Source organism: Eptesicus fuscus, chromosome 8, assembly GCF_027574615.1.
Source record: "Eptesicus fuscus isolate TK198812 chromosome 8, DD_ASM_mEF_20220401, whole genome shotgun sequence".
NCBI lineage: Eukaryota > Metazoa > Chordata > Mammalia > Chiroptera > Vespertilionidae > Eptesicus > Eptesicus fuscus.
The window spans coordinates 2,275,408-2,301,081 of NC_072480.1; the positions used below are offsets into that span (position 1 = coordinate 2,275,408).

The following is a 25,674-nucleotide window of genomic DNA, read 5'->3' on the forward strand; positions in this document are numbered from 1 at the left end:
ATGGAGGGGGTTAATGGGGGGAAAATGGAAACATATGTAGAATTAGTAAAAAAAAAATAAATTCCCCTCCCACCCCCCCAAAAAGAGACAGCAAATCACATTACATAAAAACAAATATAAAATGATAGCAAAAATGAGGAGACAAAGAAACAATCCCAAGAGGAAAGAAAAGGAGGAATTGCCAGAAAAGGAAGTAAATGAAATGCAGTCAAGCAATTTGTCAGAGAAAAAAATCAGATTTTGTCAAATCCTCTTTCTGCATCAATTGATTTGATCAGGTGATTTTTGTCTTTCAATTCGTTAATGTGATATATCACGTGTATTGATTTGAGGATATTGTACCTTTCTTGCATGTCTGGAATAAATCCCACTTATTCATGGTGTATGATCTTTCTAATGTAATGCTGGATCAGATTAGCTAGAATTTTGTTAAGGATTTTGGCATCTATGTTCATCAGGTATATTGGCCTGTAATTCTATTTCTTTGTTGTGTATTTATCTGGTTTTGGGATTAGGGTAATGCTGGCTTCATAGAAAGAGCTTGGAAGTGTTTCTGCCTTTTGAATTTTTTGGAATAGACTGAAAATGACACGTGTTAGTTCTCTGAATTTTTGGTGAAACTCCCCGGTGATGCCATCCAGAGCAGGTTTCTTGATTGCTGGAAGTATTTTGATTATCCCTTCAATTTCATCAGTAGTTATTGACCTATTCAGATTTTCTGATTCTTCTTGATTAAGTTTTGGAAGGCTATATTTTTCTAGGAATATGTCCATTTGGTCATTGCTGTCCAGGTTATTGGAATAGAGTTGTTCGTATATATTTTTTTACAATCCTTTGTATTTCTTTGGGGTCAGCTGTTAGTTCACCTCTTTCATTTCTGATTTTTTTAAAAAATTTGCACCCTCTCTCTTTGTTTCTTGGTGAGACTGGCTACAAGTTTTTCAATCTTGTTTATCTTTGCAAAGAACCAGCTCTTGGTTCTATTTTTTTTTTTTTTTTGTCTCTGTGTCATTTATTGCTCTGATCTTTATTGCTTCCTTCCCTCTACTTTCTCTGGGCTTTTCTTGTTACTCTCTTTCTAATTCTTTAAGTTGTAGGGTTGGATAACTAATTTCCAGTTTTTCTTGATTTTTAAGGTAGGCCTGTAGTGCTATGAACCTCCCTCTCAGGTTTGCTTTCACTGTGTCCCATAGATTTGGGCTTGTTGTGGTTTCATTGTCATTTTTTTCCCCAGGATGTTTTTTATTTATTCTTTTATCTCTTTGGTAACCCAATTATTGTTTAATAGCATGTTATTTAGTCTCTATATGTTTAATTGTTTTTCATTGTTTTATTATAGTTGATTTCTAATTTTATGCCATTGTGATCTGAGAAGATGTTTGATATGATTTGAATCTTTTTGAATTTGATGAGGTTTTGCCTGTGTCCCAATATGTGGTCTATCTTTGAAAATGTCCTGTGTACACTTGAGAAGAATATATATTTCATAGCTTTGGGGTGTAATGTTCTGAAGATGTCAATTAGTTCCATTTGATCTAGTGAGTCATTTAGGATTGCTGTTTCCTTGTTGATTTATTGTCTACAAGATTTATCCAGTGATGTCAATGGGGTCTTAAAGTTCCCTACTATCATTGTATTGCTGTCAAACTCTCCCTTGATATCTTCCAGAACATTTTTTATGTATTGGGTGCTCCTGTATTGGGTGCATATATTTTTTCCAGAGTTATATCCTCTTATTGAATTGCTCCCTTTAGTATTATGAAGTAGCCTTCCTTATCTCTTGTTATGGCCTTCACTTGTAGATCTAAGTTGTCAGATATAAGTATTGCTATCCCAGCTTTTTTTTTTTTTCATTTCCATTTGCCTAAAAAAATTTTCCCCATACCTTCACTTTCAGTCTGTGTGAGTCCTATGTTCTGAGGTGGATCTCTTGTAGATAGCATATGGGTCATGTGTTCTTATCTACTCAGCCACCCTATATCTTTTGATTGGAGCATTTAAACCATTTATGTTTAAGGTTATTATTGAACGGTACTTGTTTGTTTCCATTTTTATTCTTTATGTCTGTTTTTCTCCCTGTCTATTCCTTCTTCCTAGAGCAGTCCCTTTAGGATTTCTTCCATTGCTGGTTTGGTAGTAATAAACCCCCTTAGCCTGTTGTTTTCTGCGAAGCTCCTGATTTCACCTTTGGTTTTGAATGAAAGCCTTACTGGATAGAGCAGTGGTCACCAGCCTTTCGAACCTCATGGACCACCAGTGGCAACTGCTGCTCCAAACGTTTCCTTAAACCAGCAGTCACCAACCTTTCGGACCTCACAGGTCACCAGTGGTCCATAGATCACCAGTTGGTGACCACTGGGATAAAGTATTCTTAGATTTAGTCCCTTGCTTTTTATTACTTTTTATACTTCATTCCCTTCCCTTTTGGCCCTGATGTATTTCTGTTGAGAAATCACTTGATAGTCTAATGGGAGATCCCTTATAGGTAACTTTCTGTCTCTTGTTGCCCATAAGATTCTTTCTTTGTTGTTAACGTTTGCCATTTTAATTATGACATGTCTTGGTGTAGATGTTTGGGGGTTCATCTTTTTTGGGACTCTTTATGCTTGTGTGACTTTTGTCTTCACCAAGTCAGGGAGGATTGCCTTCATTATTTTTTCAAAAGGTATTCTGTTTCTTACTCAGCTTCTTCTCCTTCTGGCACCCCTGTTATGTGGATATTGCTTTGTTTCACCTATTCCCAAAGCTCCCTAAAACTCTCCTCCTGCTTTTTAACTTTTTTCCCCAATTGCTGTTCAGATTAAGTGTTTTTTCTACCCTGTCTTCTAACTCGCTGATTTGATCATTAGCTTCTTCTAGTCTATTGTTGAATCCTTCCATTTTGTTCTTTATTGCTGCTATGTCATTCTTCATTTCCCTCTTGTTTCTTACACATGTTGGTGAATTTCTCATCCAGATGTTTGAGCAGCCTTCTAACCATTACTCTGATATTTTTCTCTAACAAATTGCTTGACTGCATTTCATTTACTTCCTTTCCTGGCAATTCCTCCTTTTCTTTCCTTTTGGGATTGTTTCTTTGTCTCCTCATTTTTGCTATCATTTTGTATTTGTTTTTATGTGATTTGCTGTCTCTTTTTGGCTCTGGGCAACCTAATTGAGGTTGAGAGGTTGAAGGCTCTATCAGTCCAAAAGTCCAGGACTCCTTATCCAGAGCCTGGGTCTACTTTGAGTCTCATACCTTTATTGTCACTGCTCTGAGTTATATTCCCTTCCCCCACAGATCTGTTCCCTCAGTTGTGTGCCATGCTCGAGATCAGTGGGATATGTGCACAGTTCCTCTGGTGTGTGACTCCCTATGAGGTCCTAGAGCCCTCTGGCATGCAACTCACTCTGTGGCCCTGGCACCCTCAGCCAGGTGGTGATCTAGGTCCCTCTGGTGGGTACTTGCTATGCCATCCTGTGGTCTGAGTTGGGCAATGTGCTGGGTCATGAACTTGCAGCGTGGTCCAGGGGCCTGAATGGGGAGGGGCAAAGGGTCCTTCTGGCATGCACTGACAGTATGAGGTCCTGGAGTACAAGGTCCTGGAGCATGGGAGGGGCATTACAATAGGTCTCTCTGACATGCACTCACTGTGGTCATCTGGGATCCCTCATCAAAGTAATGTGCCACTCTGCAGGGGTGGAGTGGTGGTCCCTTGCAAGTTATGGCTGGCAAGCTACTCACTATGTGGGTTTGTGTCTGATGCCAGTCTTGGTGTTGGTGTGGCTGTGCTCCAAGACTTTGCTGCTTCCCCCTTCAAGATGGCATGGTGTCTGCACCAGAGCTGTGCCTGGCCTGTGGAGATAACAGAGGCTCTCCATTCAGGAGAACCTGATCTGCCAGTCCCTAAGACTCCTGTGAGATCTAACTTCCCTTACTCACCCACACACACATACCACACATGTCCAAAATCTCTCCTCTCACTCCCTTGCTCACTCACTCTCTCCCTCACTGCCATTCTGCTGGCCACCATGATGTGATCCCCTCTCAGCATTTTCTTATACTGTTTTTTAAACTGGAGTAATCTTCTATACCTTAATACTCTAGAAATTCCTTCCATGTTTTTAAACCCTCAGTGAAGTATCATTGTCTCTAAGGATTTCTCTTTTCTTCCTCTTAAGGCAGGGTTAAATGACCTTTTTAAAGCATCTTAATACATTTTGTGGATCTCTTAAATTTAGAATATTTCTTACTATACATGTAATTCTGACATACAATTTGTCATCCACATTGCTAACCAAATAGTAAGTGCCTAAAAGTTCACGAATCAATGAATTGATTACTATACCTTTATAGTTATTCCACTGTCATTTTAGATAAAATCCTATATAATAAAGAGGTAATATGCAAATTAACCCTTACGCCCTCACAAGATGGCTGCCTACAATTAGGCTGGCAGGGGGGTTAGTGAGGAATGACCAAACGGCTGAACAAGCAGGCTGCATGGAGTGACAAGGCCAGCAGGGGGGTTAGTGAGGGATGACCAAAAGACTGAACAAGCAGGCTATGTGGGGCAACCAGGCCAGCCAGGGGGGTTAGTGAGGGATGAGGAAATGACTGAACAAGCAGGCTAGGCTGCATGGGGTGACCAGGCTGGCAGAGGGGTTAGTGAGGGACAACCAAACGACTGAATAGCAGGCTGCGTGGGGTGACCAGGCCGGCAGGGGGGGTTAGGGAGGGACAACCAAATGACTGAACAGCAGGCTTCGTGGGGCAACCAGGCTGTTGGGGGGGCTGTGAGGGGAGACCAGGCTGGCGGGGAGCTGTGAGGGGAGACCAGGCTGGCGGGGGGGGGCAGTTGGGGGTGACCAGGCTGGCAGAGGAAGGCAGTTGTGGGTGACCAGGCTTGCAGGGGGGGGGGGGCAGTAAGGGGTGACCAGGCTGGTGGGGGGGCAGTTAGGAGCAACCAGGCAGGCAGGGAGGGGGCAGTTTGGAGCAACCTGGCCAGCAGGGGGGCCAGTTAGGGGCAATCAGGCCAGCACACAGAAGCAGTTAGGGGCAATCAGGCCAGCAAGAGGGAGGCATTTAGGAACAACAGGCAGGAAGGCAGGTGAGCAATTAGGAGCCAGCAGTACAGGATTATGAGAGAGATGTCCAACTGCCAGTTTAGGCCCAATCCCCAGTAGATATAATAGGGTGAAAATCTATATTAAAGAGATTACATAAATATAACATAAAATAATGGAATGTAAGAATATTTTAGTAGTAATGACCAAGAATTTTCATAGTTATGAAATTTATAATCTCCAATGGGGATTGGGCCTAAACTGGCAGTTGGACATCCTCCAAGGGGTCCTGGATTGGAGAAGGTCCAGGCTGGGCTGAGGAAACCCCCCGTGCATGAATTTTGTGCACCAGGCCTCTGGTAATAAAATAAGTAGGGTCAAATTGCTTTAATCACTTGCCAAAAATTGGTTTAACGCCTGTCAGCCTGCTGAGTGCACTGACTGAACATCCAGTCAATAGTTACTAAGCTATCAAATAGTCTGCACAAATGCTTTCAGTTTTTACCCACTTTTATTTTCTGCATATCTTTATCCCCAAGCTTTTGTTAGCCATATGAAGAATTACAACTGTATTGTGTATATCAACACATGTATAGCTCAAAGCTTTGGAATATACTTCTCACCTCTACTACCTAAAGTCATCAAAAGGGCATATGGCTTCAGTCACTTGGCTGATGCTTCCAGAAGAAAAGGAGCAAAGAGGGGAAAATACAAGACTGTCTGGGAAAGCAATTTCATTACCTTTTAAGGAGCAGGAGAGTAAATTTACCACATAATGATAAAACTATGAATACTAATATGTACACAATTATAAAAGAGGACAGAAGAAAAACTGGGGAATAAGAAATAATTAAGAAGTAATAGAAAACACTGGTAGAATGGCAACCAAATGAATCAGTGAATTGAAAGTTCAGGTCATAAGATTCTCCCAGTTTTTTTAAATACAAAAGTTAAGAGAAAAAAATAGATATAATAGGGTGAAAATCTATATTAAAGAGATTACATAAATATAACATAAAATAATGGAATGTAAGAATATTTTAGTAGTAATGACCAAGAATTTTCATAGTTATGAAATTTATAAGACCTCACATTGAAGGACTTCATATTGCAACATAGGATATGTAAGAATGACTCTTTCATATAGAAAAACTATGGACAAATATATCATATCACCTATGGGAACTGCAACCACATACATCATTAAGAATATCTGTATTAATGTTAATTTTTGATCTAGAAAAACTTTTCCCAGGGATGTTTGTAAACTAATAAATATTTCACTGTTCACATTAAGAAATTCCAGCATATCAGTTTATCTGAGCTAACATCTGATCACCTGGTCAAAAAGATAGATACTTATATGAAGCAAAGCTTTACTTATTAAGACTCTTCAGAATTCTCACTTTGCTAAATCCATCAATGCTAAACTAGTTGTTTGTATGGAAAAAATAATAGTTTTTTAAACTCAAAAGAATGTCATGATGCAACTTTCCAGAGAGTTTATTATTCTATACTAGCATTCCCATTGCAGGAAAAATCCTGCAATAGGGTTTCCTGCTGCACTCTACCCCGCCCTGCCTGCTCTCCTCCCTTGTCCCCTGGTCTGCCTTCTCCGCCAGCCTGCCTGCTTTTCCCTTCTCCCCCAACCCCGCCTCTTATCCTCCCTTGTCCCCCAACCCGCCTTCTCCGCCAGCCCGCCTGCTTTTCCCTTGTCCCCCAGCCCCGCCTCCGCTCCTCCCTTCTCCCCGACCCGCCTTCTCCGCCAGCCCGCCTGCTTTTCCCTTGTCCCCCAGCCCCGCCTCCACTCCTCCCTTCTCCCCCGGCCCACCTTCTCCGCCAGCCCGCCTGCTTTTCCCTTCTCCCCTGGCCCTGCCTCCGCTCCTCCCTTCTCCTCTCCCCTGGCTTGCTTGCTTCTCCGTAGCTTTGCTCCCTTCTGCAGCTCTTGGCTTCTTTCTATGCTGTCTTGATATGCAAATTAGCTGCCATCTTTGTTGGGATAATTTGCATTATCTCGTCCTGATTGGTTGGTGGGCGTGGCTTGGCTGGTGGGCGTGGCTTTGGCGTAGTGAAGGTGTGGTCAATTTGCATATTTGTCTATTATTAGGTAGGGTAGTTATTAGACCTATGATATTGTGATCATTTCTGTGATATAGTTGTATTATGATTTTAAAATATTAATTCCAGAAGTTTATCTCTTTGGTATATTCACATTGAAAAATTTAAGACTACACTTAAAATATATTATTATTATCAGTCATTTTGCACTTTCTTTTAAATTCAGTTAGCTCCATCTATGCCTTTAAATGTTTAAAGAGATATGGTAAGAATATTCATATGAGTGGAAAAGTTTATTTTCCATAAAATCATCATTTAAGTTTTAACTAAATAAAATTAACTTTCTTTAGGTCAAAGTTCTTCTGTTATTCTAGGACTTGGCATTAAACTAATTTCTCAAGTATTGATTTATGAAATAAGAAAGAGCTATGGATTTTATAGTAGAATCTTCCATTCTGAATCTGGCTCCATTACAAACAGTTCTTAGATTTCTGTTAATTTTTTCTGCCTCTTGGGGATCTGATTGCCTTAAGGAGAATTGAGGAATTAAATTCTAATTCTAATTGAAATGAGCCCACATTACCTTGGTAAACAGTTTATTAGCTTTGTAAACAATTGATGATTTATTCAAATTATCATAAAAGTGAAGCCAGGAATTGTGAGTTGAAATTTTAGTTGTGAGTTTTCCATTTTCATTTCAAAATTAAAACCCCAATGTCCCATGATATTAAAAAACTTAGAGGTTTTCTATATGCACTGATGGAACATTTAGAGGGAAAGTGAAGAAATATTTTCATCTGTCAATCAAATAATAAAGGATAAGTTACATGCACTTAATTCATTAAGAGTTTGAATAAAACAAAAAGCAAAGGAAGGTTGAGTCCTCTCTCTTTCTCTCTGCCTGACCTTTGAGCCAAGACATTGGTCTTCTCTCCTCTAGGACTGGGTCTTATATCATCTGCAACCCTAATTCTCCGTCTTTGGACTCTTCTGGCTAGAATCCACACCAATGGCTTACACAAGCCTCCAGCTTGCAGGTAGAACATTGAAGGACTTCTAAGCCTCCATAATTGTGTGAGTCAATTTCTTATAATAATAAATATCATTCATATTTGGTTCTATTTCTCTGGAGAACCCTGATTAATACACTGTACCATATGTTACCTCTTCTATTGTCAAATTTTAGAAATAATCTTGACTGTCTAATTTTTGAATTAAATTTATTGGGGTAACTTTGGTTAATAACATTATATAAGTTTCAGGTGGACAATTATGTATATACTAGAAGCCCAATGCATGAAATTCATGCAAGAGTAGGCCTTCCTTCCCCTACTTCTGGCACTGGCTTCCCTCTGGCACCCAGGACCCAGGCTTCCCTTGCAGCCCTGGCTTTGTCTGGAAGGCTGTCTGGTCTAATTAGCATATTATGCTTTTATTATTATAGACTATTAGAGGCCCGGTGCATGAAATTTGTGCACGGGGGTGTGTGTCCCTCAGCCCAGCTGACACCCTCTCCAATCTGGGACCCTTCAAGGGATGTCGGATCCCTCTCACAATCCAGGACTGCTGGCTCCCAACTGCTCACCTGCCTGCCTTCCTGATTGCCCCTAACTGCTTCTGCCTGCCAGCCTGATCACCCCCTAACCACTCACCTGCCACCTTGATTGCCCCTAACTGCCCTCCCCTGTAGGCCTGGTGCCCCCAACTACTCTCCCCTGCAGGCCTGGGTCCCCCCTAACTGCCCTCCCCTGCAGGCCTGGTCACCCCTAACTGCCCTCCCCTGCAGGCCTGGGTCCCCCCCAACTGGCCTTCCCTACAGGCCCGGTCACCCCCAACTTCCCTCCTCTGCCAACCTGGTCACCCCTAACTGCCCTCCCTTGCAGACTTGATCGCCTACAACTGCCCTCCCTTGCAGACCTGGTCCCTCCCAACTGCCCTTCTCTGTTGGCCATCTTGTGGTGGCCATCTTGTGTCCACACGGGGGCAGCCATCTTTGACCACCTGGGGGCAGCCATCTTGTGTGTTGGAGTGACAGACAATTTGCATATTACTCTTTTATTAGATAGGATAGAGACCTGGTGCATGGGTGGGGGCTGGCTGGTTTGCCCTAAAGGGTGTCCTGGATCAGGGTGGGGGTTCCCTTGGGGCATGGGGTGGCCTGGGCAAGGGGCCTGTGGTGGTTTGCAGGCTGGCCATGCCCCCCAGCAACCCATGTGGAGGTCCTGGTATCTGGGATTTATTTATCTTCTATAATTGAAACTTTGTAGCCTTGAGCAGAGGCCTGGGCCAGCCAGGGTGTGCGGGAAGCTTGGCTTCCTCCATTTCCAGGGAAACCCAAGCCTCCTGCTCGCTCCATGGCCATGGCTATTTTGGTTGGGTTAATTTGCATACTCGCTCCTGATTGGCTGGTGGATGTGGCTTGTAGGTGTAGCAGAGGTACAGTCAATTTGCATATCACTCTTTTATTAGATAGGATAGGCCTGTTGCACAAAATTAGTGCACGGGGGGGGAGACATTCCTCAGCCCAGCCTGCACCCTTTCGCAATCCGGCACCCCTTGGGGGTTGTCCAACTGCTAGTTTAGGCCCAGTCTACAGAGATTGGATCTCAACCGGCATTCAGCCATCCCTCTCACAATCTGGACCACTGGCTCCTAATCACTTGCCTGCCTGCCTGGCTGATTGCCCATAACCACTCCCCACCCACCTGCCTGCCTGATTACCTCTAACCACCTCTCCCTCGTTCCCCGCTATGGGGACCCAGGCTTCCCTCCTCCGGCAGCCCACAGGCAACTGAGACCTGGGCTTCCCTCCCTCTGGCTGGCTGCAGCTGTCCAGGATCCTGGGTGCCTGCAGCCGGCCTCACCCTGGCAGGCACCTGGGACCCTAGGCAGCACCACCCGGGCCTGCCACAGGCACCCGGGCCCAGGCTTTGTCAGGAAGGATGTCCAGAATGACGTCCGGAAGACATCTGGTCTATCTGGTCTAATTAGCATATTACCCTTTTATTAGTATAGATCATCTGTATATTGCATTGTGTACTTATCCTTCAGAGTCTAATCTCCTTCTATCATCATATATATGACTCCCATTGCTCTCTTTGTTCTCTACTACCCCAGTTCTCCTTGATTTGTACGCATCAAGAGCTAATTTGTACCCCAACCACTGTGCTCTGGACAGAATTACATAACTCAAAGTTATGTATCCTTATGTATAAAATAGGGATAACACAACTATCTCAGAACCTTGTGTTAAAGAGTTGCGATAATATAGTAAGTGAACCAGGGTGCTAGAATCTTAGAATACAGGTAATAAATGCTTCTGCAGTTTCAGCCTTAACATTTTGTTTTCTATAATTTTAAAAGTTCAGGAGTTGAATTAACCCAAGCTTTACTGCAAGCACATTTTTATTCAATAACTTAAATTCATAACCTATTAAGTTTTGGTCTGAGGTAACTCAGGCAATTTTAAACTTATAATACTTAAAAAAAAAAAAAGAACTAGCTTTACTACTTGTGTCTTATAAGCAGACAATGAAAGGTGTCTTGATTTGGGAGCCAAAAGTATTGGGTTTTTGAAATCTTCTGCAACTTAGCCTCAGGTTAGTTATTCTCTTCTTGGAGATGTATTCTCCCTATATGTCAAGATAAATAACGCTGCCTACATTCAGGGTTGTTGCTATGCAAATGTGATATGATATACAAAAGTGGCTGATATATAGATATTCAATTGGTGCTGATTATATTCAGTTTCACTGTATTTGTAAATGGCAAAATTTCAAGATGTGAACTCAAAAAAATAATTTGTAAAAAAATATTGTTTGTTTGATTATTTATTTATTTAGTGGGTGAACAATCCAATGTTCGGTGAATTCATAATGATAGAAAGACTACATTGAAAGGGAAAAGCTATGTTATTATGAACACTTGCCTGCTAGAAGCCAGTTACCCCTGTGGTAACTATTCTGACATCTCCTGCTTAAAACATAAAAGGTCAGAAAGATCATGAGGTCCCGCTTTTACATTCTGTATTCTACTGAAAATCAAGATCAATCTTTCTTTTCTCCTGTTCTGTGGAAGGTTTCTGTCCTCCTGAGCTCATCTTAGGACACCTGCATTACTGTCTAACAGGTGTATTGCCTCGGTCAAATTCCCCACCCCACCTGGCAATGATACTGGAGTGCGGTGCAGCAAGCACATGTTGCCAGAAGCCAGACCCCTTCCCAGCTTAACATGCCCCCACCCCAACCCCTATCAGTACAAAAAGGCCAAGAATAGTGGTATTTTGGCCAGCAGGAATGGAAGATCCTGCCATGTCCCACATGGGGACTGGAGCACCAGGGAACTCCCACTTATTATACAACTCTCAAGTCTCTTCACCTCGACTAGAATCAAGCTCACAGTGTCTTCTTTTCCTATTGAATCCACCAAGCCTGTGCCCTTGGCTGTGGTTTTCCTGGATAGAAGGTAGGGACATTCATGTTCATCACTAATTAGATAACACATTTCATTGCCTTAAGATAATCAGTGATTCCTGCTCTTTACTGCTTTTCATTGATTTTCTACATTTTGACTATTAGAGCACTGGGCAGAAATTACATCCAGTCACCCTCAGAGGGTCTTCCAGTTATTTGTTTAAATTAAGCTTAAATTCCTTTATTAAGACAAATATAAATTGACCCACATATCCCATGGTATATATAATAAAAATGTAATAACTCTACATAATTTTTTAAATGTAAGACACATTTAGATTAAATTTATGAAATTAATTTCTACACTATTGGAGATATATTAATCAGCTAGGTCCATAGTCTATGAGAGAAAAAAATTCTAATAATCTACTGCCATCCCATGTATTTAATAATTAGCTCTGTCATCTTCAGTTCTCAGATTGGAAAATATAACTGTTTCCATAAAATTAATGTAAATATGAATGAATAACTTATATAAGTTGTATCTGCTAAGACACAAGATAGATATATAAATAGATTTATGAACTACTAAGATATATACATTTGCATAAAAATGAATTTTTATCAGTCACTTAATATATGAATAGCAGAGAACTAGCAGTACACTAAATAAGTATAATTACTACTAGTGGCTGAGGGGGAGTGTCCCTCAACCCGGCCTGCACCCTCTCCAATCTGGGACCCCTCGGGGGATGTCCGACTGCCGGTTTAGGTCCGATCCAACAGGGATTGGGCCTAAACCGCAGTTGGACATCCCTCTCACAATCTGGGACCACTGGCTCCTAACCACTCACCTGCCTGCCTGCCTGATCACCCCTAACCACTCTGCCTGCCAACCTGCTCGCCCCCAACTGCCCCCCTCTGCCGGCCCCCTAACTGCCCACCCCCCACCGACCTGCTAGCCCCCAACTGCCTTCTTCTGCAGGCCTGATCTCCCCTAACTGCCTTTGCCTTGGCCCCGCCACCATAGCTTTATCTAGAAAGACATCGGAAAGGTCTCCAGGCCTAATTAGCATATTACCCTTTTATTAGTATAGATATTATGAATCAATGTAATCCATCTATAACAATAAAACCGTAACATGCTGATTAGACCAGACATCCTTCCAGATGAAGCCGGGGAAATCTCAGGCCCCAAGTGCCAGAGGGAAGCCAGTGCCAGCAGCCAAGGGAAGAAAGGCCCATTCTTGCATGAATTTCATGCATCAGACCTCTAGTAAAATTATAACACAATATTAATACTTTAGACTTTGTGATATAAATTAATATGAATTTCATATGGTCTATATTTCAAGTAAAGATCCCCATAAAAGATTATTTTTCTTGTATTTAATGGCTTGATTACTTTTAATCTAAAAATAAAATCATTTTAAAAATTAAATTTTAAATTTATGGATACAGTAATACATATAATAGATACAGTAATACATACTAATAAATTATTTTTAATTGGTGAGTGAGTGATTTCAAAAAACTTCAACTGACCAAGCATTATATTATCTCTTCTTTTGACAGAAAATATTTAGAAGGATATTTGTCTAAGCATAAAGGTAGTCCACATCTCATTTGTGCAATAAATAAAGCAACATATCCTAAATGCGAACATATTTTACTGTTACTGTGGAGTGTAACAAAAATATTTTCTAAAATTGTTTTTCTTGAGTGGAGAAAATAATTTACAGAATTATCTGTAAATTTGCCATTTACAACGGCAATTATTTCAAAAAGTGGGCAGAAGATCTATGTAAGATACCCTGAAAGACAGTGGAAAATTTCTCACAAAATAGAAGGAATAAAAAGGTCATAGGAGATGTTCTATTACATCATCTTTCACTCACTGTACTCAAATTACAACTGGGTACAATGATGATTTTCTACTTTTCTCATCCCTTCTACATTTATTACTTGGAATTCTACTTTAAAGAAATTTTGTTTTTTTCTTACTCCTACTTATCCTATCATTTATTTATATAATCATGAATTTGTGGATATTTATTTTATTTTTGAGTTACTATTCTTTTATTATTTATTTTGTTGTCCAGAAGGTCATTCAGCTGTCCAGTCTAATTAGCATATTATGCTTTTATTATAGATATTTTACAGAGGCCTTTGTGTCTAGGGAGGTGCACATTATAAGAGCACATAGGAGAGACAAATTATTTTTTTCTGTATAAGGCTTAAAGAGCTTCACAGAAAAGGGAAGAGTGCAATTTTGACAAATAAAGAAATGTGGAAAAGATATTCTGGATATATGAAAAATGATCAGCCATGTCATTTTAAGTAAAGGATTCATTTTTCGTTTATGCATTCAATAAATAAGCATTGAATAGTTAGTAGGTGATATTGTATAATATGCAGAGAAATAGTGCAGGAAGTGGATAAGTCATGATATGGTCATTGCTTTTATGGAACTGGTATCTCATGATAAAGAGATATAAAAAGGACCAAAAAAACAATACACAAGATCAACAAAACCAAGAGCTGGTTCTTTGAAAGGATAAACAAGATTGATGAACCTCTAGCCAGGCTCACCAAGAAACAAAGAGAGAGGACCCAAATAAACAAAATCAGAAATGAAAGAGGTGAAATAACAACAGACCCCACAGAAATACAAAGTATTGTCAAAAAATACTATGAACAACTCTACTCCAAAAAACTAGACAACCTGGAGGAAATGGACACATTCCTAGAAAAACACAACCTTCCAAAACTTACTCAGGAAGAGACTAAAAATCTCAATAAGCTGATAACTATGGAAGAAATTGAAGCAGTTATCAAAAATCTTCCAGCAAACAAAAGCCCGGGGCCAGACGGCTTCACAGGGGAGTTTTATAAAACATTCAAGGAAGAGCTAAAACCTATCCTCCTCAGACTATTCCAAACAGTTCAAGAGGAAGGAATACTTCCAAGCTCATTCTATGAAGCCAGTATCACCCTAATACCAAAACCAGATAAAGATAACACAATGAAGGAGAATTACAGGCCAATATCCCTCATGAACATAGATACCAAAATCCTCAACAAAATTCTAGCAAATCGAATCCAGCAATACATCAGAAAGATCATACACCACGACCAAGTAGGATTTACCCATGGGATGCAAGGATGGTACAATATTCCCAAATCAATAAACGTGATACATCACATAAACAAATTGAGAGATAAAAACCATATAGTCATATCAATTGATGCAGAAAAAGCATTTGACAAAATCCAACACCCTTTCTTGATAAAAACTCTCAGCAAGCTGGGAATAGAAGGATCATACCTCAACATAATAAAAGCCATATATGACAAACCCACAGCCAACATCATACTCAATGGGCAAAAACTAAAACCATTTCCCCTAAGAACAGGAACAAGACAGGGATGCCCACTCTCACCACTCCTGTTCAACATAGTGTTGGAAATACTAGCCAATGCAATCAGACAAGAAGAAGAAATAAAAGGCATCCAAATTGGAAAAGAAGAAGTAAAACTGTCCTTATTTGCAGATGACATGATACTGTACATAGAAAACCCTAAAGACTCCATCAAAAAATTACTAGACTTAATAAATGAATTCGGCAGAGTAGCAGGATACAAAATAAATGCTAAGAAATCTATGGCATTTCTATACACCAATAATGAACTTACAGAAAGAGAGACTAAAAAAGCAATCCCATTTACCATCACACCAAAAAAATTAAGATACCTAGGAATAAACTTAACTAAGGAGGTAAAAGACCTATACACGGAAAACTACACAACACTGAAAAAAGAGATAGAAGAAGACATAAATAGATGGAAGAACATACCATGTTCATGGATTGGTAGAATCAACATCATCAAAATGTCCATACTACCCAAAGCAATCTATAATTTCAATGCACTTCCCATTAAAATACCAACGGCATACTTCACAGACCTAGAACGAACTTTCCAAAAATTCATCTGGAATAAAAAAAGACCCCGAATAGCCACAGCAATCCTGAGAAAGAAGAACAAAGTAGGTGGGATCTCCATACCAGATTTCAAGCTGTATTACAAAGCCACTGTTCTCAAAACTGCCTGGTATTGGCACAAGAACAGACATATAGATCAATGGAATAGAATAGAGAACCCAGAAATAGATCCAAATCACTATGCTCAATTAATATTTGACAAAGGAGGCATGAACATACAATGGAGTCAAGACAGTCTCTTCAACAAATGGTGTTGGGAAAATTGGATAGATACATGCAAAAAAATGAAACTAGACTACCAACTTATACCATACACAAAAATAAACTCAAAATGGATCAAGGACTTAAACATAAGACCGGATACTATAAAAATACTAGAGGAATCTACAGGCAGAAAAATCTCAGACATATGCCAAAAGAACTTCTTCGCTGATACTGCTCCTAGGGCAATGGAAGCTAAAGAGAAAATAAACAAATGGGACTACATCAAAATAAAAAGCTTTTGCACAGCAAATGAAACCATCAATAAAACAATAAGAAAGCCCACTACATGGGAGAACATATTTGCCAATGATATCAACGATAAGGGTTTAATCTCCAACATTTACAGGGAACTCATGCAGCTTAACAAAAAGAAGATAAACAACCCAATCAAAAAATGGGCAACTGATCTAAATAGACACTTTTCGAAAGAAGACAGAAGGAAGGCCAAGAGACATATGAAAACCTGCTCTAAATCACTAATCATTAGAGAGATGCAAATCAAAACAACAATGCGGTACCACCTCACACCTGTCAGAATGGCCATTATCAACAAGTCAACAAATGACAAGTGCTGGAGAGGATGTGGAGAAAAAGGAACCCTTGTGCACTGTTGGTGGGAATGCAGACTGGTGCAGCCACTGTGGAGAACAGTATGGAGTTTCCTTAAAAAACTAAAAATAGAACTCCCATTTGACCCAGTGATCCCTCTTCTAGGAATATATCCCAAGAAACTGGAAACATCAATCAGAAAGGATATATGCACCCCTATGTTCATAGCAGCACAATTCACCATAGCTAAGATTTGGAAACAGCCTAAGTGTCCATCAGCAGATGAGTGGATTAAAAAACTGTGGTACATCTACACAATGGAATACTACGCTGCGGTAAAAAAGAAGGAGCTCTTACCATTTGCAACAATATGGATGGAGATGGAGAACATTATGCTTAGTGAAAGAAGCCAGTCAGAGAAAGATAAATATCACATGATCTCACTCATTTGTGGAATATAATGAACAACATAAACTGATGGGGAGAAAATAGATCCAGAAACAGAGAAACATCAATCAGAACGTCAAACCTCAGGGAAGAAATTGTGAGATAACCAGAAACCAAGAATGCCTGAGAACACCTTTCTAGCCACGCTAGCAATCATCAGATGTACGGTAATTTTACCTGGGACAAGAGGGTAAGTATTTTGATCTTTTTTTTTTTTTTTTTTTTTAGTATTTTGATCTTATGCTCCTGACTCTTCATGGGTAAGACCCCTTAAGTGGGCTGATCCCCTGACTAATGTAGTTACCAATAATACCAAACACCCTGGGCATATAGGAGGTCCATGGGTGGGGCAAGAAAGTATAAATACACAGGGGTCTCCAGCCAGCTTCCCTTTTGTATGACACGAAATCAAAACAATGCCCCTTTGTGTGTACAATTAAAGAGAGGTTTCTGGCTTGTGTGAACACCAAAGAAAGGGTGTCACTACTATCACTACGTGCCCCCGGTAGAGGTGCAGAAAATGTAACTAAGACCTTGTCTACATAAAAAGAAATGGACAGCCAGTTTGAAAGGGAATTCCCATGGATGAGAACAAAGAATATCCTTACATGATATTATTCTACACTATCATTAAAATTTATTCCCAGATTTGGATCACCCCCAGTACTTATAATAGTTCCTCGCACCCTTGGGGGTAAAAAAAAAAAAATCTGTTTGGTGCTTGGAGACAAACTTAACACATCTCTTGATACTTTAGAATTACTACAGCATAATATACAATTATCCCAAGCAAACGTACAAACTAATTCTTGGAATGTCTGGCAGCAATTTAAAAAGGACATGTAAGGATTTAACCCTTTTCGTTGTGTGGAGGGCCTCCTGGGAGGGCACCTGAGCATTCTATATTAGTCCCTCTTACCCTTTAGGCCAAGAGAGACCCTCTTCGCACAATTCAATTGCTCACAGCTGTTGCATGAGCTCTCTGTTCATGTCGAGGTTGAAGTCTCGTTATGGCTGGTGCAATGGATCTGTCTCTCACCCAGTGGGGCGAACTGAGCCCTCCCTGGAGAAGAAACCCGGGTTCCAAAAGATACGTGATCAGTGCTGGGGCCCCGTCAGCAGGCGAGGGGATCCCAAGGCAGGAGCTGGGCATGGAGGCCACGGGGGCATAGGCTACCAAGGAGACAAAACTGAACCTCACGTCACCCTGCTTGGCCCTGGAGGATGGCTGGTTAGCCAGAGACGGGTAAGATTCCTCAAGGAAGGAACAACCTAAGACAGGCACAGTCGCAGAGGGGCCATCAGGAGAGAATTTGGGGATCAACAGAGGTGGAGCACAGACCCTCACCCCCCCCCCCCCAACATTGCAGGGGCCTGAATCCTAGCCCCTTCTGAGGGAGGTCTCCTGCCCCCATGGCTGCTTCGTGCTTCCCATGTCCAGCTCAGATCAGGACCCAGGTGACCGACAGAGACTTGGCCGACAGCAGCTGCCCTCTCACCCCAACAAGAATTGTTTGAGTTGTCTTGTACCCATGTTGTGGGGAAGTGGGTTTATGATATCTAAATCCAGCCTACCACCAGGAATGCTCAGGACCTACTCAAGAAGGCAAATAATCCCTTCCACCAATATTTACAGGGTAAAAGAAGATTATTGTTAGAGTAATAAATTTGACAGTAAAATAGTAGTCAAGTTTTCAGGCAAATTTAAATTGGCTAGTTGAAACAAGTGAATATTCTAGAAAAAATAATTGTACTGGACAAAAAGATGTTCCTAAAGTGTTTACTAAAATTTTTATTGGTACTTCATCTCACGATAAAATTGTGTACCATATAATGAACCTAAAACAGTAATATTATAGTGCAAAAAATTAAAATTTAAAAGCCATCAAGACTACATTATAAAATTTTCAAAAGCCTCCTAACATTTAAATCAAAAAAGGAGGGGATAGTAGAGGAATATAATGTAAGGAAAAACATCCTGTAAGTAAATTACATCTAGAAAATTAATACTTTAGAAAATTAATTGTGAGGCTAAAAGCAAGACACCCATGAAAAACACACAAGGTGACAAAACAAGCCAGAGGAAAATCATTTGGGCAAAAATTGAAAAAGGATCCCCAGTCAAATTTATAGAAAATATTCCTTTATTTACTTTTGGTCGAGAATATGTTTGTATATTTTCAGAAAACAACTCCGAGACCATGTGGATTCTAGCAAGAGAGGAATCGACAGGACTACTCCAGCCATGAAGACAGAAGAGAAGCAGTCCAGAGACAGAAGACGCTGATGTGGCCTTCCCATACTAGCAGTTAGCAGCTGTGCATCACTGCAGATTGCCCAGGACCAAACCAGACAGAGTCGGACCTGCATTACCACCATTTGTCCACCATCCAGAACTGAAATGTCAGTGCTGACATGTACTGACATAAGGAACTGTTGGACATTGAAATTGGGTCTCAAAAGAACTGTTGGCCCAGAAAGAAACTCACTACAGACTGATTCATTTGCCTGTCACCATAACCATTATTGCTTGTCTCATTTTCGGTTCTTATAAGTGTATTTCTAATAGCACATGATCTCACTCATCTAGGGGAAATAATGAACAACGTAGACTGATGAACAAGAACAGACCCAGAAACAAGGAGGCATGGATCAGACTGTTGGGCCTCTGGGGGAGGGTAGGGAAGGGTGGGGCTAAAGGGGAGATCAACCAAAGGACTTGTGTGCAGGCATATGAGCCTAACCAGCGGTTAAGGACAACAGGGGGGTGGGGGCATCCATGGGGAGGGGTGTGGGATGGGAATGGGGGAATGAGGACAAATATGTGATACCTTAATCAATAAAGAAATTAAGAAAAATAAATAAATAAATAAATAAATAAAAATAAAAATTCAGATAAAATTAAGACAAAACCACATGAGGAGAAAATTTATATGACACTGGTAAGATGCAGGATTAACCTAACATGTCTTGACATGACTGCTATTTTTATAAACAAAGGTATTTTATTAATAGCCTACAGATGTTCTAAAGTTTGAATGAAAACTTACAATTTAGAAATTATATCATAATTATTTTTAAAAATATATAGCATTGAATTTTATCTATGAAAATAATAAACCTTTGTTTCCCTTTCCACATATATTACATTTATATTCAAGAGTAAGAAAGGAGAGAATTTTGAAAACAACCTTCTTGAGTAGTATATCTCCTGCTGTGTTTCAAAACTTATGGAGCTTTAGTTAACAGAATATTGTTCTAAATTTGTAGTATCGTAATGGATTTAAGTCCCAATGTTACATTAACTTAAAAATTAAAGAAATGAATAGCTGTAAGAATCCAATGGAATTAAAAATCTTGTTAAAAGTTTGCTAATTTTATCTTTGAAACTATTAGAATTAAGTACAATGTGTATTGTCTTTAGGTAGAAGTAGATATAGGTTCAAATCCTGACTCTAATTGCTTTGTGAATTTTTAGAAATTTAATATTTCAGATTATTTAAAAGATGGTAATAGTACTTCAGTTTTAAGGTAGATGTGAAGATAAACATGAAAAAAAATGTTTTAAGTTTCTAGCATAGTGACTAGCATAGATTAAGTACCTACAAATATTGAGTCCCTCCTTTTATTCTTCTTTTTTTAATTTTCATCTTAGCTCCTGTTTTCCTGTCTTAAATAAACTTTAACTCTTAATTCTACTTATTCAAGCAAATTAGTTATATTGATTTTTTCAACATATATAAAAATATAAGAGCAAACTACAAGCAGAATATAATAAATGCATATCTGATTCATCTCATTGCACCTGCTATTTCTAAAAAAAAGAATGCAGTATGCTAGATAAAGCCATCAAGGCATATTTTTAAATTGATGTTTTAATTAGCATTTCTGATTTTTAAATGTAAAACTGTGTCCATGTGTCATCTGTTACCTCTTAATGATGCTATGACACTGCTGTTTTTTTTTACAGACATCTTTTTTTAATCTTTATTGTTGAAATTATTACATATGTCCCTTTCTTTTCCCCCATTGATCTCTCCCAGCCTGCCCAGCCCCCGACCCTAGGCCTTCACCACCTTACTGCCTGTGTCCCTGGGATACGTACACATACATGCATACAAGTTCATTGATTGATCTCTTCCCACCCACTCACCCTCCCCTGCCTTCCCTCTGAGATTTGACAGTCTGTTTGATTCTTCTACGTCTCTGGACCTATTTTTGTTGATCAGTGTATGTTGTTCATTAGATTCCACATATAAGTGAGATCATGCTGTATTTCAAAGAAAACTTTTTTAATAAAGGAGACAAAACATACACTAATATTAGTGGGATATCATCTACAGTTCAATTTAAAAAGCAGGTCAAGTACTGAAACTATTATCTTTCATAACTTATTTAAGTAAAACTGAACTTCCAAAAGGATCGTTAGACCTTTTAAAAACTTAAATAGGCCACTTCATTTACCAAACTGTTCATAGAACAATGTAGTTTTAAATTGATATTTTCAATGCATGTCTTTAATTTTCATTTTCAAAGATGAATGACATATTTTCCTAAACTCATTTTCATCATAGAGTTATTTAGTAGTACTAATGTTCTCAAGAGACCAGGTCTATATTTGTACTGATTAAATAGATATATTCCTGATATTATATCCCTGATCAAAATATTCTCAAATTTCTTCAAATATTGAGGTCTAAATGCAGATGAGAGGAGAGGAAAGAGTTCTAAAGCATTTTTTTTTTAAAGATCACAACTAGATAGAAGTAAATGTCCAATTAAAGTTTGGTTGAATTAACCAGTTTTAATATTTACTTGGTATAGGAGGTGACAGGGCATAAATTAGGAGAAAAGGTAAGTTTCTTGTTTTGATCTGTCTCCATTTTTAATGAGAACCAAAGTGCTTATGGTGGGCTTTCCATAGATATTTAAGAGTTGATTCACACTGATTTCAATTTAGTCTAGACAACATAATGTAGAAAGGCAAGATGCACCTGACATCTGACCTTGTATGATGTTTAGCAATTATAATTTGGGGAACAGAAAATTTAAGAGTTTATTATATTTTTCTTTACCAAACTTGAGCTTATTTTTTAAAATGAAACAATAACATTTTTATGAGAAAATATTCAGTCCCCAGTTTTACTGTCCTAGTACTGTTTAGCATTTTTTCTGTATTTGCCTTCATTAACAAAATCCTTCATCTCTTTAAAGCACTGATATTTACATTATTAAATACTGAACAAATATGTGCATATCTTTATTTTTGTTCCGAGATATGCATCAATTAGAAAATGTAGGTAATTTCAGTTTTCAGCTGCTAAATGTATTGTCATCCTTATCTGGGCAGTTAAACATGCAGATAAAAATATGACAATATTTTCAACAATATATTTATAAAAGGATTTTTTTTTTAATTCTGTAGGGTTAATCAGTAAACATTCTGAGGGCTATTATACTTTGATAAACATTTAATCATGTTAATAACAGGGTTTACAAGTTTAAAATATGTATCTTTAACAAGATATTCAAATTTCCCCTAATGAGAAAAAATAAAAGCAAAGTTTCTGGTGTTACCTATTTATGTAAAGTATGAATTAATTAAGGTTATCTTATATGGAAAGTTATTTGGTCTCTTGCTATTTTAATAACCAAAGTGGGCATGAAATTCATGGAGAACTTAAATTTTTTCATAGTTTTCTCTGTCCATTTTATCTTGACCTTCCAATAATAACTATAACAGAAAAATGATCAACATAAAAATGGAAAAATTTTAAAGGTTATAAATAAGGGAAATGTATCCACCCCTTACAAATCTTTGAGAATGACCATTAAGCAAGTAAATTGAAAGTTATTTTACGTTTCAATAGCAAAGATTTTTTAGAAACATTGTTAATGTTTGACAGGTTTTACTACAGAGACAAGTTTCTTGTGTCTGTGAAGCTTAGATACTCTGTTTTGATGAATGCCCATATACAAGTTCTTACTTAAGAGGAAGAAATTTTCTAAATTTGCAATTACACATCTTCTCACTATGCCTTATTTTAACTATCTGTCCATCTGAACTTATATATTTATTCACTCGATGAATATTAAGCGTCTCTTATGGATCAATCTCTTTGACCTGTATTTCTCTTTGTGCATCATTTTCTTGGCATAAATCTGTGACGTCTTCACACCCACAAGCTTAGCAGACTGGTTGAGCTCTGAACAGTTACATTGAAAGGCTCTCCAGCTCTCTAGACTCTTAAACAATGTAAGAACTTTCTGTCTGTCTGTGCCAAGCTTTATTAATCAAAGACATTTTCATATATTACTTCGATAAAGTCCATTTAATGTCTACTGATGTGTTGATTTGCATTAATTGCATTAATTCATATAGTTTTTTAAGTGTTTCTTAAGGACTTGTATGCATGCATAGAAGCCTAACCAGTGGTCATGGACAACAAGGGGGTAGGGGTATACGTGGGGAGGGGTTCGGGATGGGAATAGGGGGATGAGGACAATTATGTGATACCATAACCAATAAAGAAATTAAAAAAAATTTACCCCCCCAAAAAACCAAACAAAAAACCAATGTCTTATTAAATTTTGACTTAATATCTGAATTACTAGTTATCCCTATATCTTGATTTTTTTGCCTTAAATACTTAAGGGGAACGGGGAGTATTTCCTGATCTACTGTCCAGGTGAATAGAAGTAGGTGTTACAAATATTACAAATGTAAGAGTAAATACATTCATGCCACTATGATAATGATTGCAATGTTTTAACAAATCCACCCACTCATACTCTCACTATTTAATTCAAAGGTTTACTTTTTAAAATTCTAGTTAACCTTTTCTATTAAAGATTTTGTAATTTGTAATATGATAGGAGAGTTAAAAAATATAGGATACCTGACATTTCTTTCCGTTTTACAAGAATGTTCTAAATTTCTTTTTAATAATACAAGTAAACCTTGCTTCTGCCTTCTCTCACTCTTTTGGCTTTGTGCCTACTCAATAAGCAACCTGCTGCATTTTATAGGTGGGGAATTTAATTGGGAAGGTCCCATAAGAAACCCTGTGAACAGGGACACAACATCGTGGATACAGACAAGAGTTCCCTTTCTGACTCTCTCAAACTCTATTCCCTTCCAGTATCCTCTAGTAACAAAAGGCAGGAGCGTTCACCGCTGGAACAAGTTGTGCTGTGAAGCTCAGTGATTTACCTAAGTAGTAAACAGTCATTGGAATTACAGTTGCCAAGAGTACTAGGAATCCCAAGACTTGGTCCAGCAACAGGGTTTCTGTTTCTTGATAGAGACTGAAAATGACGCAGAGCGTAATTGATGGACAGAATATTGATCACTATCCTTCCTTCACTCCCCCAGTTTAGGTATCCAGAGTGGCTAGAGAGGGCTCACTTATATACTCCCAGTGGCCACCAGGATCTTTCTTTTCTCCCAATGCATAAAGGGGTAAAAACACACACACAAACCACAAAACAGCTGTCCTCCCAGCATCGTGGCTTGGCTGTGGCTGCTTTGTTTACCTTATAAATCGCACCGGGGCTTCCTTCTTAGCCCTCTCCCCTGCTTTAAAGCAGGCTGTGGTGAGCGGCTAGGAAGCATCCCCGAACTCCTGCTCAGCACGGGTCAGCCACAGAAAGCTCCACAAACCCAGTGGAGTTTTAAAGGGAAACCATGCAGCGGGAGCCCTTTGAACTCCTAATCCCCCAGAGATGTCAGCCCGCCTCCCAGGAAAGCTGGCTTCCCAGGCAGCTCCAGAAACTTAACCGAGATCCCAGAAAGGAGACTAAGTGCAACTCGGGTCAAATGGAGCTGTACGAGGCGACACCCTCTTTACCTGCAAAGTTGCAGTCTTCTGGCTGAAGGGGTCAGTCCAAGGGCGGGCGCCGGGAAAATTCTAACGGGATTCCTTAGTCTCTGCGGAGTTTCAAAGCGTTCTAAAGGAAGACGCAGGAAGCTGGAGCCCACGCAGCGGCACGGAACTGGGCGGAGAGAGAACGCTCCCAGAGCGACGCCTGGGAGGTGGGGGAGGGGGCCCTGCGCTGTAGGTGAGCCCCAGGGAAGCAGAGACCGCCCACCCCGCCCCACCGATCCCGGGGGCAGAGTTAGCGTTCCCCCGACTGACAGCCGGTGAGCAGAGGAAGGACCCCGCCTTGGAGCCTGGGGCTCGGACCCCGCGTCCCCACAGACTGTCTTGGAAGGGACAGTCCCTGACGATGCGCGTCCCACGCACGGCACTGCGTGTCTGTGGAGGAGCCCAGCGCACCGGCAAACGCGGACGCCTGGTCCCCAGCTCCCCTGCCCCGGAATTGTCTCCACGGGGCCTCGAGGCAGCCTGTTGGGTAGGGAGCTCACCACAGGCCGGTCTTCATCCAGGCATGTTGGTGGCCAGAATCCAGCCAGTGGTTCTGACAGCAAGCCACACCTGCAGGCTTAGGCGAGCTCTGCTGAGATGTCCGGCTTCAGTTCGTGCCAGGACGCTGCTTCCGAATCGCTGCTCCCACCCCAATAAACAAGCATCCAGGAGGCAGGCCTCCAGACTTGAAAGAGTAACCTCACCCCCACTTGGCAACTCGCAAAGCTTCTCCCACTCGTGCTCCTCTGGGCTCCCGCACCCCCTCTCCCGTCCTCAAGGTGTCAGACTTCCCCTGCAAGAGCAGGATTTAAGTCAACAATGGAGACAGCCGCAAGGAACAAATGATGAAGCACAGCGTTTCTCCCACCCTCACTCAGCTTCGTCTTTCCAACAGGCATAGGAAATCAGTAAGTTTCCAAATACTAAATTATTAAATAAAACGCTCACCAGCTTAGGAATAGGAGGTTCTGTGTCAATTGGTGTGTGTGTGTGTGTGTGTGTGTGTGTGTGTGTGTGTGTGTGTGT

The 25,674-nt window shown here is 40.0% G+C and overlaps 1 protein-coding gene across 1 annotated transcript in view; it reads right to left on the reverse strand.

The window, feature by feature from the left end:
• Positions 1–24,705, reverse strand: part of TRPC4 (transient receptor potential cation channel subfamily C member 4) — a 370,139-nt gene extending 345,434 nt beyond the window's left edge. The window contains exon 1 of the mRNA XM_054720360.1: positions 24,631–24,705. The gene's annotated coding sequence lies outside the window, so the exon portion shown is untranslated. The remainder of the gene's footprint in view (positions 1–24,630) is intronic.
• Positions 24,706–25,674: the final 969 nt, after the last annotated feature.